Here is a 12,606-nt window from a genome sequence, read left to right as displayed (position 1 = left end):
TGAGCCTTTAAAATCTCAGACAGGGAGCGCCCTCTAGCGATTGTTCTACAAACATGCAAGTATTCGACACACAAGATCATGGAAAGTCATGTCGATTGATGATTGATGATCATATACGTTTATGAGAGATGAAACGAGTTAATTTGCAATGATCTAGATAAGCTTGATATTTATGACAATAACGTAGTATTGTAGTAATACTGATGGTCAATAAACAATCGAATATTACACAAGTTTCAATCAGAATTCTTATTTAAAAAATCTAACTTGTGAAAATGATTTTTCTTTTTCATGAATGTTTCTAACATGAGTTTCACTTTTTGAGTTGAACTGCTGAAATAAATCAAGTTTTCTATGAAATGCAAATGATTGAGGAAACAAAAAATCATCTATGAGCCACATTCTCCTCACAAGGGATCTGAAGCGTATCGCAACTTTCTTTTGGCGAAAGGCAAAGTACAGTTATGAAGATGAACAATAGAATAAACTCATTTAACAGATGAAATGTTACTAAAATGAAAGAAAAGTGCTAAAACAGACACGAGGTTATGCAGATGTGTTGAAAGTATTTGTAAGCTGTATATTTCTAGAGCTGATCAGGTGTGGCCCAGGAAATGATCTCATGTTGCTTAAAAATGGAGTACAAATATTCGTCATATCCGGACAGGCAAAACAATTATGCGCTTGCTTCCACTAGATGGCAGTAGTGCTATTAACGTGCATGTGTTTCCACCTGTTGTCATTCATCACGCTGGAACAGATTTTATTGGAACTAAACGGGCCTAGATTTGTCAAATTTGTCATTTGAAACAAGGATCTTTATCTATATTCGCGATGTCCCTTTATTCATACTATTTATTGCCTTTTCATGAAAGAATGTCGGCGTCTGCTTTGTACGCCCCTGAAGGTGATCCTTGTGGTTTTCAACTGTGACGCACAAATGATGACGTCATGCTTGCGTCCACGTGATGTGAAAATGAAACGACAAGTTAGAGTCCAGGGATGGCCGAGTCCGGTCCTCGTGAGCACCTATCAAGCCTGTTTTCAATGTTTGTCTCCACCAACACACCTGATTGATGATCAGGATCCTGATCAGGCTTCTGCAAAGCTCGTTGATGAGCTGATGATTGGATGCAGCTGCGTTGAAAACAGGCCGGATGGCGGCTGACGAGGACCGGACTTGGGCACCTCACAAATGCTTACACAAATGGCACCCAAATAGAGAGAGAGAGAGAGAGAGAGACGCCCCCCACGCTTGGGGGCGTCTCGTCGCCGTCAGGAAGGAAGACCCCGCCTGCCTGTCGTATCGTTGCTTTCCCTGCAGGGGGCGCGCCACCCACACCACATGCCTGCAAGCTCTCGTGTTACGGCGTAAGCGAGACGGAGAGCAGAGCGGCCGTCTGCCTCCTTTCCGGTGCTTCCTGTCGCCGCAGTGCTCCGACCCGCTTTTTCGTCCTCCTCCACCTTCGGCGGACTGCAAATGCACGCTGCCTCCGCCGCATCCCGGGAAGCAGGACGAGGATACCGGACGCGTGTTTCCATCCCAAACTGAGCCCAACACGTTGCGGGGAAAGGCGCACCAGGGGCGGAAGGAGAATCGAGGAGACGCCGCTGGCTGGGACGGTGGCCAGGATCCTATTCAGGTAAGTCTTTTCATCACATCCGACGATGTGTTGTCGCCCGCCACCACAATAGGACGTGCAAAGTGTTGGTTGCACATACTTGGCCATGCGTGAAGCATCATTTGAGAAGGATTCGAAAACGGGATTCTTTTGTTGCTGGACTTCCAGCAGACGACACACAAATGGACAGCGTGGATCTGAACGCGTCACTTCTTGGATGCAAAGCTGCTATTCCGTAACATTTGTCCAAACTAAGTGAAGTTAGGCGTTTTGACATCCTTCTTGCTCTCCACGAGTTCCGGATGTGATGCAGGGATGTGTGCTGGATTCCCATCCCATCATGACAAATAGACCTTTTGCAGGAGAAGGATTGCACTGGCAGTTTGTCAAGGGCATGCAAGAGATCCCGGTGATGAGCTGGAGGTAGAGGAGAGAATGAGCACAGCGGGTGGCCTTATTAGACATGATGTGGGTACATGCACAGCCAACTGCATGTCAGCACTATGACAGGCGCATGATGGACAGCATCATCATGCAGCCAGCAGGCGGGAAAGCTTTGATTAGATATGCCAAGGTCTCGCGATGTGGCATTGAACTGTCTTTTCAGGTGCTGAGGAAAAAAAAAAAAAAAAAAAAAAAGCTTTGGGTTGGTGTTCTTCCTCTAAACTGACCTTAGATGACAGGACAGAGTGATTGCCCAAAGTCTGCGTTTTAGGCACCAATGATGGTGACTGATGCAAGAGGCTATCATCATCATCATCATCATCATCATCATCATCATCGTGTTTGCATCCATGGAAATATTCCGACTGTACGTTAATAAGGAAGGGTAGAAAAGCTGTGGAGTGGAACCTCTAAAGTCAACTCCATCCATTCTAAGAGGCTCAGGACTTTCAATTTGTTATACTGGATTGCAAACTAATGTCATGATTTGGGTTTAGGTTCTTGTTTACTTTTGCTTCAATTGTTTTGTTGTCCACTTGCATGTGCTTGTTATCAGAATATAAAAGTGGAAAAGTCAATGAACAATTGTTTCATGCAGGAGTCTTACCACTCACTATAAGCGCGAGTCATATTACTTGACAATAACTTACAGTGTTATTTGCCCTGTATTGGTGACAAGAACATTTGTTGCAGGGTTGCAGCATGGGAGGAGAGAGAGACAGAGAATATTCGTGTTTTGAATTGTGTTTTTTTAAATTTGCGCATGAAGAAAAGCAAACCCTTGCGATGTAAAATTCAACTTTCTGATTGTTCAAACAAAATTCTGTTCATTTGAAAAAGTATTGAAATATATTTTCTGCGATTGGCTGGCGACCGGTCCAGGGTGTCCCCCGCCTACTGCCCAGAGCCAGCTGAGATAGGCGCCAGCACCCCCCGCGACCCTTGTGAGGAATAAGCGGCGAAGAAGATGGATGGATGAAGGGATGAAATATATTTTAGTACCGATGCGAAAGAGATTTTATCACGACAACTCCAGAACTCGAGACAATTGTAAATATTTTTAAAGGAGAAGTCAACCCAGAAATGTTCTCTGCAAAAACAGCATTCTGATGAATCATGTTTTTAATGAATTTAGCGGCAAAAGCCACCTGTTCCATCTCAGGTGGCGGCCATTTTGGCACTTGCCGTTGACTGAAAATGACATCACAGTTGCTCAGGCAACAACCACTCACGTTGCACCTGTTTTCTGAGTTTGGTCATGTGACGTTTGTAAGCCGAGCGCTGATTGGTCATCGCCTGAGCCCTGAGCAAGATGGCCGCCCCTGAGGTCTTATGAGATTTGCTGGGGGCATTCACGACTGCGGTCAAATTTCAAAGTCGGTTTCCCCCCCTGAATATTCCAAAGCTCCAATCTCAGCCGAGTCGCAACTCTCTAATGAGCGCGATAGAAAATGGCTGGCCGCAATTACATATGGTGGCATTTGACTTCAGAGGTTCCGCTTGAAGTAAGCGAGAAAACATTTGGCATCCCTTATTCGTATGGCACATTTCCTTTTGTCACATACATCCAGCATCCTCCCATGCAACTCGCTTTGGCAAAAATCCCAAGGATGAGCTTGTTTTCCGTGCGCCGACCGTCTCTGGCGGGCATGCGAAGAAGCGCCGTCCTTTGGTTGCGGACGCAGATTAGGCTAATTCACGCCGCGGCGCGGGATGCTTAATCACTATGCAGCGGCGGCACAACACAGCAGCCTTTATAGTGTTCTAGTTGAGACGGGGGGTGGGGCAAAGCGAGCCGCCGGTGCCTATTGATCGGGCGGCGCGGCTGCTGGCTGGCGTCCACGAGGATGGAGTGCTGACGACAGTCCAAAGAGCCGCCATGATGAGCTGGCCATGGAAGAGGCGGGGAGGAGTTTGCATCAATAGTTAGTCCGCTCGGGTGCCGATTGCTTCATGCTCAGCCGCTTTGTCATCAAAGTGTCGAGACCTGGCGGGCGCCAAAATGACCTTTCCCTCCTTTCCGCTTTGATTTCCTTTTTCCTGGGAATTATCGCAATAGGAAGACGCCACGCTGAGCAGGCCGACTCCTTTCACCTCCCTTTTGAAGTGTGCTGGACCAAAAATGTTTTTTTTTTTTTTTTCTTCTTTCTTTGTATCCAGTTCTTAACAACAACATCTGAAATGACTGACATTTGGCTTCCTCTTGACTCCAACGCAAACTAGATCGATTTTGTCTCCACACTGTGTTAGTGAAGATCATAAGACGTATCAGGTCCAAGTACCAAATTAACCAAATGAATCCCTCGTGTCCAAACTTTTTCACTTCAGAAAAATGGAAGGACGCACAGACCTCAAAAGTCAAAGTCAAAACTTAGGACTCCATTGTGAAAACACATATATAACATTACTGATCAATTCTAAATGTTTCATACTATATTAATATACGTAGTTTGAAGCTTATAGGCCACGCCTCCTGGCCTCCTGGCATAATCCAAGTTAATTCATTCCTTGGTCCGGTTCAGTTGTTAGCGAATATGATTTTCTCTCCAGAGTCCAAACACTTAATTTTCTTGAAATGTAAGTTTTCAAAGTTGGATGTTCTCCACTTTAACTCTGTTCCAGACAGACAATAGTGAAAAGTGAAAAGCACTTCATTGCATTGTTAAAGGTGTTAGCTATATGCAACGAGGTTAGGTTAGGTTAGCTTAGCATTTAGCATGGCTTCTCTGTCTTTTCTTGTCATCCCTTCGTATGACACTTGTCATAAACACACTTTATTCTCCATCACGCTGGCAAAGCTTACTGACTTATCGACTACATAACGTGTTTAGGCGCACTAGTCGTCAACCGGCGCTGTTGCTAGCGAGCTGCTTCTGTGTCGGTGACATGAGCTCAGCAAAGCTTTTTAGGCCCGTCTCAGTGCTTCTTTTACTTCTGCTTTCTTTTGACAGCAGAAGTCTCAACATTTGATTATCACTTTTGCGATTCAATGTGGTAGAATGAGGCGCAAATTATAAACAAACTGTGATGCGAAAGGGTTTATTTCGAGCCGGACTATTTAGAAAAACAATGTGGAGTTGTCATGCTTAGATGTACTGCAGCATATTTGCTACATTTACAGAATGACGGACATTCAAGTTCAAAAGAAAAGATGGAAAAAGGTCAAGTGGGACATTTAAGATTTGCTGATTTCTCTTTCATCGAAGCATGTGACACGAGCTGTGAACTTGCCCGGTGCTTTGATTGCGTTTCGATGGACTCGTGGGAGGTGTTGACAGCCTCCAGATGCTCGTCAATCATTCATGCTTTTTTGCCATGAGTGGACTACGATGAGCTCGCTTAATGACATTAAAAAACACATAACGTGCAGTTGCTAATGGACACTTTTACAATGTTCCCCATAAGTGTTACAAGATTAAATACACGTTATGCTCCATTAAACCTGTAGCATCACTCTTCTTTCCCCTCATAGTACATTATAGCATCCGGCGTGTCTCTCCTATGGGGCCATATTTCAATCATAGTCTATCTTGTTGTTAATTTTTTTCCCATTTGATTGACTAATGTGTAATCATTACTGTTTTCTTCATCTGCATCTGGTCGTATTCCACACAATGCAAGCAGCCCTTTTGGATTAACGCATAATAAAGAGTCATATGGCTTTTTTTGTGTTATTGAGCTAGGCACATCCCACATTATAACTTGACTAGCAAGTAAATTTAGCACATTCAACATCCAGTTTGCCAAGGGAAATATTGCCAAAGATGAGCATGATGATATGATTGGTTGTAGGCAGTGAGATTTAGGTTCAAGGTCTTCAATTTGTAGGAGATGTGGCGAGAGGAATCCTTGACAGTTGACTGGACGGTCGGCTTGTCACTGAGCTTTTTAGTTTTGACCGCTATAAGAGGCAATCGGAGAAATGCATTTATCATGTAACCATAACCTAGCATGAAGCTACTTATCAACTTGTACTTAGTATACATTTACCGGCTACAGATGAAGTTACACCTGATGTATATTATGTGCGCATGACTATTGAGATGGTTTTCTGTTGCGTAATGGCGTGGGGGAGCATTTCCAATGTTACGATGTGTGACCCGGGCGAGGTCAACGGCACACCCAGCTTCTAATAGGTGCCAACAAACAACGTTGGATAATGGTGAGTGCCGTGTTTAGCGCTGCTGAACTGTCAACCAAGATAGCGTTTAGCATTAGCCAAAGTATAACACAACTGAAAAATGCTGCCAAATGTGTTTGTGGATCTCGTTAATGTTTCCAACATTAGAATGTGGAAATATTAGGAAGACCTCTTGTGAGCATTATTTATTTTTGGAAAGCTGAACACGTTGTTATTATTAAGCGCACCTATTGGCTGCCTGGAGATGTCACTCAAGTGTAACTCCGCCATCTGCTGACCTCCCAGGCCCAGTGAAAACCAAAAAAGGCCGTGAAACCTTTTCGCGGTCTAACGTGTCATCCTTATCCTGAGAAATAGGAATTCCAAATGAAACGATGAAAGATTTTGCCGTGACATTGCAAAGGCTGCAGGTAATGTGCCAAACAGGAGTTATGAATAAAGTCTCAGGTAAAAAGGGAAGGACTGTTCAAGATGGATAAGACAGAAGAGGCTGTTTTAAATCCCTTCAATCATGTGTCACATATTTCATGTGCTGGTCAAAAGTAAGCTTAAGTGGGATTTTTCTTTTTTTGCACCTCTGGAGTGCCCTTGAGCTTTTCATCTCCCCATTCCAAATGCAATGCAATCTTTTGTCATTTGTAAAGGAAAGCGTTGAGAACTATCCGGCTTAGGGCAGAGTTTAAGTTTCAATTGAATGTGCCGGAGTCGCTTGACAGTGCCGGAGTTTTCTAAAGCATCGCAATGTTGTTATGTGGTGTACACGGTGTGATTAATGACGGCCAGATTTGGAGATAGCGATGTGTCAGCGTTGGACTGATTCCAGTGTGTGCGTGTGTGTGTGTGTGGATGCCTTCTACTGTGCTCCTCCTTCTAATGAGCGAGCCACAGATGGGGCTCCCTCCATCATCATCCCTCCTCCTCCCCCTCCTCCTCCACTCGATTGTCCTCCCTATCAGCCGGGAGACAAAGAAAGAAGTCAAGAAATGATAGTGATCAAAAAAGAGGAGAGAGGTGGGCAATATGTGAAGTGACAAAACAGCGTGAAGGTACACCGGGTTAAGGATGCAGGGGACAGAAGAGGGAATTCGCAGGAAGGGGTAAGTGGCGAAAATGATGGGGAGATGGAGTGGAAAGTGAAAGACGGAGAGCTCGTGATAAAGCCCGTGAGGGAGAAAGAGCAGGAAACATCTCACGCGGGAACGGAGGCTATGAAAAGTGGAATGCAGTATATGGAAAACAAGATCGGCAGTGATATGTTTGATCACATCTGGGCCCGACTCACGATCCTTGCAGAGCTGCATTAATAATTGGCTCAGCTAGCAGGTGTGCCCGAGTTCATTTCGCATCAAAGTGGAGCCTGAGAAAAAAACAAAAACAAAAAACGCACAGACCGTTTGAGATTTTTGTCAGGCAAACCGGCTGCACATGATTCAATTGCTCTTTCACATTGTTGCCTATTTGTCACCATCAGCATTGCGGTTAGCGGTTAGCACTTCTGACTTGTGTGGATTTTGGATGAGAACCAGTTCAAATTTACGCTTATGTACCTCAAAAACTTTCATATTAGAATAATAGGGATTTCCAAGATCAGATGAAAATTCAACTTCAAACATAACAGCTAACTATAACTATAAAATAAATTAGTACCAAATAGGAAAATGCTAGCAGCAAAAAACACGACTGTTCCTGCTATGTGCTCGTTGGCCTCTTCGGGGCAGTGTGGTGCTGCAGATGCCTGAATTATACAATTACAATGAGTTAAGAAGAAAGTTGCAATTGAGCTTTGGTAATAAAACTTTTTTTTAATTTTTTATTTTTATTATTATTACAAATTATAAATAATATTGTATTGTTATATTAACTGTCTGTATGTGTTCCTACAGCGTTTCTGTGTGAATACTTTTGAAGTACCACTCCGGAAGTTGATGCTAATTTACGTTAGCATGTCAATGGGATTTTACATTCAGTCAGTCAGGTTCTTTTTAGGTGATTTTTTTTTTTTCTATTTTGATCGAACAGGTCTGGACGTAATCTGGCTTGGGTGTGACCAATTAAAATGGACTGGAAAATGTGATTAGCCACATTAAATCCACGATTCAACAAGTCATACAGGGCACGGTAGCTTTGGTAGCATTTTTTAAAACTGCATTGTATGTTTACTTGGGTTATCTTTGTCTGATGTTTACAGTATGTACATATGGTTGATAATCTTAAAAGCTAAAATGGTGAAAGTGCAAAAAGTACTATTTCGAGAGATGGCTATATACTTTTTTCACTGCACTGTAAATGCGAATGTTAGTGTAAAGGCACATGTCGATAATCAACCATCCACACTCATATTCACACCTATAGTCGACTTAAGCCCTTTTCACACTGCACTTTGTTTTCACGGTGTTCACAGTGGGCTGGCGTGAGCGTGTCCATTTTTGGCAGCGGTTGCTAAGCTACCAGTCAGTTTCTCGTCATGCCGTAAACCGTACAACTCTGACAAGCCTCCTACTGTGTGAAATCACGACACCACCATCTCTTCTAGTGGATCTGCCGCTCACCTTGCGCGATACACCACGACACGGTGTGGGCTGAAAAGGCCTTTAGTCTTATCGATCGATTGATGGAGACGACCACCTGTGGAAGGTGATTTTAGCCTCGAGTGTTGTCCGCATGTCTGAGTGAAGAGAGGAAAAATCAGGTTTTATTCGGTTATTGACTTATTGATGTGTGCTGACGTTGGTCTTCAGCTCCAGCCCGACTTGGCCATGCTGTCTGCACCATTTGATTTCATTTTCCCTGAGCTAACAAAGGCTGCTTCAAGCAAATCGTGTCGACAGCTGCTGTCACTGTAAGCAGCCTGTGCTCGATAACGATGCAAAAATTAAACTATTATTATTTTTTAAAAGGGATCGTATACCTCGATTGATTTTTCAACAGAAACGGTTCTTCTGAGTGAGGTCCGGGCCTTTGTTGCTACAATGAGTCATGAAGACATTGAGCAGGGTATTGATGAAAGTAGTGAACATGTTTTGCAGTGGTGATGTTGGTGGTTGCTGAATTGTATATTGTAAACGTGGTAGGGGCAAAATTTAGCTTCCCTTTTGTATAAGGATGGTGTGGATGCTGGAGAATGTGAGACATTTTGAAATAGGTACAGTATTGTTACATTTATTTAGTGCCAGTAGAGTAAAGCATGAAAGTACGTTTTGTAATGGTGCGAGCACTGGCTTGCAGTTCTGATACACTTTATTCTTATTCAAAAATGAGTTGATGCTTCAAAAGAAGTTTGGGTGGTTTGAAGGATGCGAAGTTGGAAGTTATCCATGCCGCTGAGGAATTCCCGCTAACAAGTGCAATTTACCGCACAAGCTTCCATGAGAAAATGGCAACTTTGGGCATTTGTGTGTGTATGGACGAAAAAGTGCGGTCACTCCCTCGGCATCATGCCAGCTCTGAAATTGCATTTGACGATGCGTCGTCATTGCGTGTGAAATCTCCAATATGGTTGAGTTGCGGTACGGAACATGAACATTGATTTGACTCATCTCTGTCTTGCGTGGCTGTCGAATTCATGACGTTAACAACAATCACCAACGATACATGCATATCATTTGACTTACATGTTTTGCGGCTCATGAATTTTAAAGGATTTATGCACGTGCTGATGCTCTTTTTTTTTTTTTGTCTCCTGCTTCTGCCAAATGGAGTGACAAACATTTCTCTGTCGTATAATACTTTCAAGTATGACATCTTTTTGCACCTCTGTTATTCCATTTATTCATTGTAAATGGAGTCTAGTTGGTTGGTGATGCAGTGTGTCGTGGATTGTGTATTTCGACACACCAAGCATAAAGATGTGGCTGAATGTGCCTCGGACAAGCTTTTTAAATCCACGCTGAGCAACAGAGGATCCGAAATGAGTTGGCGGTTTGGTCGCTTCACACAAACAAAAAGCTTGACACAATTTAGAAAAGTGATGGTGACTTTTCAAATGCCATCTGGTATTTAATTTGTGCTGTCATTTATTTTTGTTTTGGCTACGACTGAATGTGCTAATGAACTCTATTCCTCCATATAGTCGCAAGACATTTAGTTGTATGGAGGCCGAAAAAAAAAATGTCTTGACAAAATACTTCAAGTCTTCAAGCAAGGCTGTTGTTGTTCAGGCCAATTAGGCTCACAATGTGCTGGCTTTCGAGTGGCAGACGGGCGTTCTCAAAGGGAAAAAGAAATGAAACAAATCCTTTGAACAGACATGCACAATATCGCTCTTTCTCCGTCTCACTGGACCATGCGGAGACAAGACGACACAAACCGTTGAACTTGTTGACTTTCTAGTTGCACACACGTCCACGTTGCAACCCGGGAATGCGACGCACGTTCACTCGTGTGATTTTTCAGACCACGTTGGACTTGAGTGCTTTATTGTGACCTGACATGAGAGAGATCATCAAATGTGCTGAGGGAATTTCTCACTTAGTTGGTCAGAAATGTAGCTACAAGTAATGTATCCTTGTTTCCCCATCCGTGTCAGCAACATACAGTGACAGGCAGAACAACCGATTGGCACAATTAACACGCGTAGCCACCGATTGCCGCTAATAAGATGGAGGAGCTTTACGTTGAACTAAAGAGGGCCAGATTTCAAGAAATCAGAATTATGTCAGTACTGTATATGCTGTATATATTTTGTGACATTTTTGTTTGGTGATGCGCTGTTTTGAGTGAAATCTCAATAAAGGTTTGAAACGCTGTCTTAAAATCATTCCACCTCCTGTCTACAGTCTACTACAGTTTCAGCATTTATTCCGTACTATCACTGCAACTGAGTAGCTTTGTTGTGTAACTCTTCTTCTTTTTTTGAATGTCTGTCTGTGTTTTACTTCCCCCTGGTGGCCAAGTCGTGCACACCAGTAGGGTGGAATTATGATGCCCAAACTGTTTAATTCTGATGTATTCAACATTTGAAAGGAGGTGGGATCAAAGAAGCATCATGACAAGTCAGTTTTACTCTTGAAGAATCGTGGATCACAAACGCTGGTCGAATTTGTCTTTGGTGTCCCGAAAGTTGTCAGCCCGGCGTGAGAAGCAGGATGCGTTTGGATGCCATCATTTGTTTCAAAGCGTTACATCATTGGTGGGTCACAATTAAAAGACAACCTTCCATGATTTGGACAGATCGTCATTCGCTGATCGTGTGGACGTCGGCAAACAAATTCCACCAGTAACTGTAGTTACACATTTTCCAATTATGGCACATTGACGATAGAGAGCACGAGTCCGTGACATACATGACCACCTGACGACTATATATGCCAATGCGAAGGCTGTAATCACGAGGGAAAACGTATTCTCACCCTTGCTGTCTTTTTCGTTGTTGGATGCACTGCGGGCTAAACTCGGGGTCAGAAGGTTCCCAATAAGAGCCCATTGTTCCACCAAGGCTCAGCAGCAGTAGTAGTTTAGAATCCATGGTAACTACTTGCCAGGTCACTCTAGTTGCCATGGCGACGCAAAGATCACTGGCTCAACGTTATAATATGCCAGCAGGCATTGATTGTGATCAATGAATTCAGTGTGGAGCGTCTAAAGTTGCCCTATCAAAACAATTCTGTCCATTTGCTGGGACAAAAGTGGCGTGAGATCGAATTCACTTTGGCCTCCAGGGGAAGCAGCTGATCTATCGTTACACTACAGTGCAGTGACCTCTCCAAGGGGACGTTAGAAACGCTAATTTAATGGCGTCAACCCGTCATACGTGAGTGCTGAGAAGCGTGCACACACGCCGATGACCCGTGATCCTCGTCAGGCTTGATTCTTAAGGAGGTTCTGTTAGTCGATGGCCAATCAATCGTGTTGTTATGAAATGCCAGCGTTGGCCTGCAAACACAAGCTTGTTAATAAGGCGCCTTTAGTCCATTCTGCTGCTATAGTTTGGATTTTATTGCCAAGCTGTGCACAAATTGGACAACAAGACAAGCTAAGCTACTAATAATCAGTCTCATGTCAGCCGAGGCAATTAAAGTCCAAACCAGTCTAAGAGCAAAAATGAGATATTTGTCACTCACAAATGAGAGTACATTGCAGATGGAATTGAAATGGAATGTAGCGTGTGTGTGTGTGAGTCGCGTGTGGATTTTTCATGTCGACTCGATGAGAAAGGAAGTTTCGATATACTGGAAAATGTGTGTGTGTCATTTAGTAGCTATCAATAGGAAATGGACTCATAAAACTCACCAGCTGACAAGCTTTGTTCAAAATGATTATTTGATCGACATGTCAGAGATTATTTAACAGTACGCGCTTGTTGTTTGCAGTGTTTTGCTTTTGCGACACTTATTCTGAAAGGACAGTGGTGATGAGGGAAACAAGAAGATAAACATTTACTGGAAATGAGTGCCAAGTAAA

At 43.4% G+C, this 12,606-nt stretch overlaps 1 protein-coding gene across 4 annotated transcripts in view; it reads left to right on the top strand.

The window, feature by feature from the left end:
* The first annotated feature begins 997 nt into the window (after positions 1 to 997).
* The window catches only part of ctnnd2a (catenin (cadherin-associated protein), delta 2a), a 160,597-nt gene continuing 148,988 nt past the window's right edge, over positions 998 to 12,606 (top strand). For 3 of the 4 annotated variants that reach the window (XM_077508499.1, XM_077508498.1, XM_077508496.1), the window contains exon 1: positions 998 to 1,643. The gene's annotated coding sequence lies outside the window, so the exon portion shown is untranslated. The remainder of the gene's footprint in view (positions 1,644 to 12,606) is intronic. The other variant, XM_077508497.1, reaches the window with a different exon arrangement.

The sequence above is a fragment of the Festucalex cinctus genome, chromosome 20, assembly GCF_051991245.1.
Source record: "Festucalex cinctus isolate MCC-2025b chromosome 20, RoL_Fcin_1.0, whole genome shotgun sequence".
Classification (NCBI taxonomy): Eukaryota; Metazoa; Chordata; class Actinopteri; order Syngnathiformes; family Syngnathidae; genus Festucalex; species Festucalex cinctus.
The sequence above is the reverse complement of the archived record's forward strand: the minus strand, read 5'-3'. Positions and strand labels throughout refer to the sequence as shown.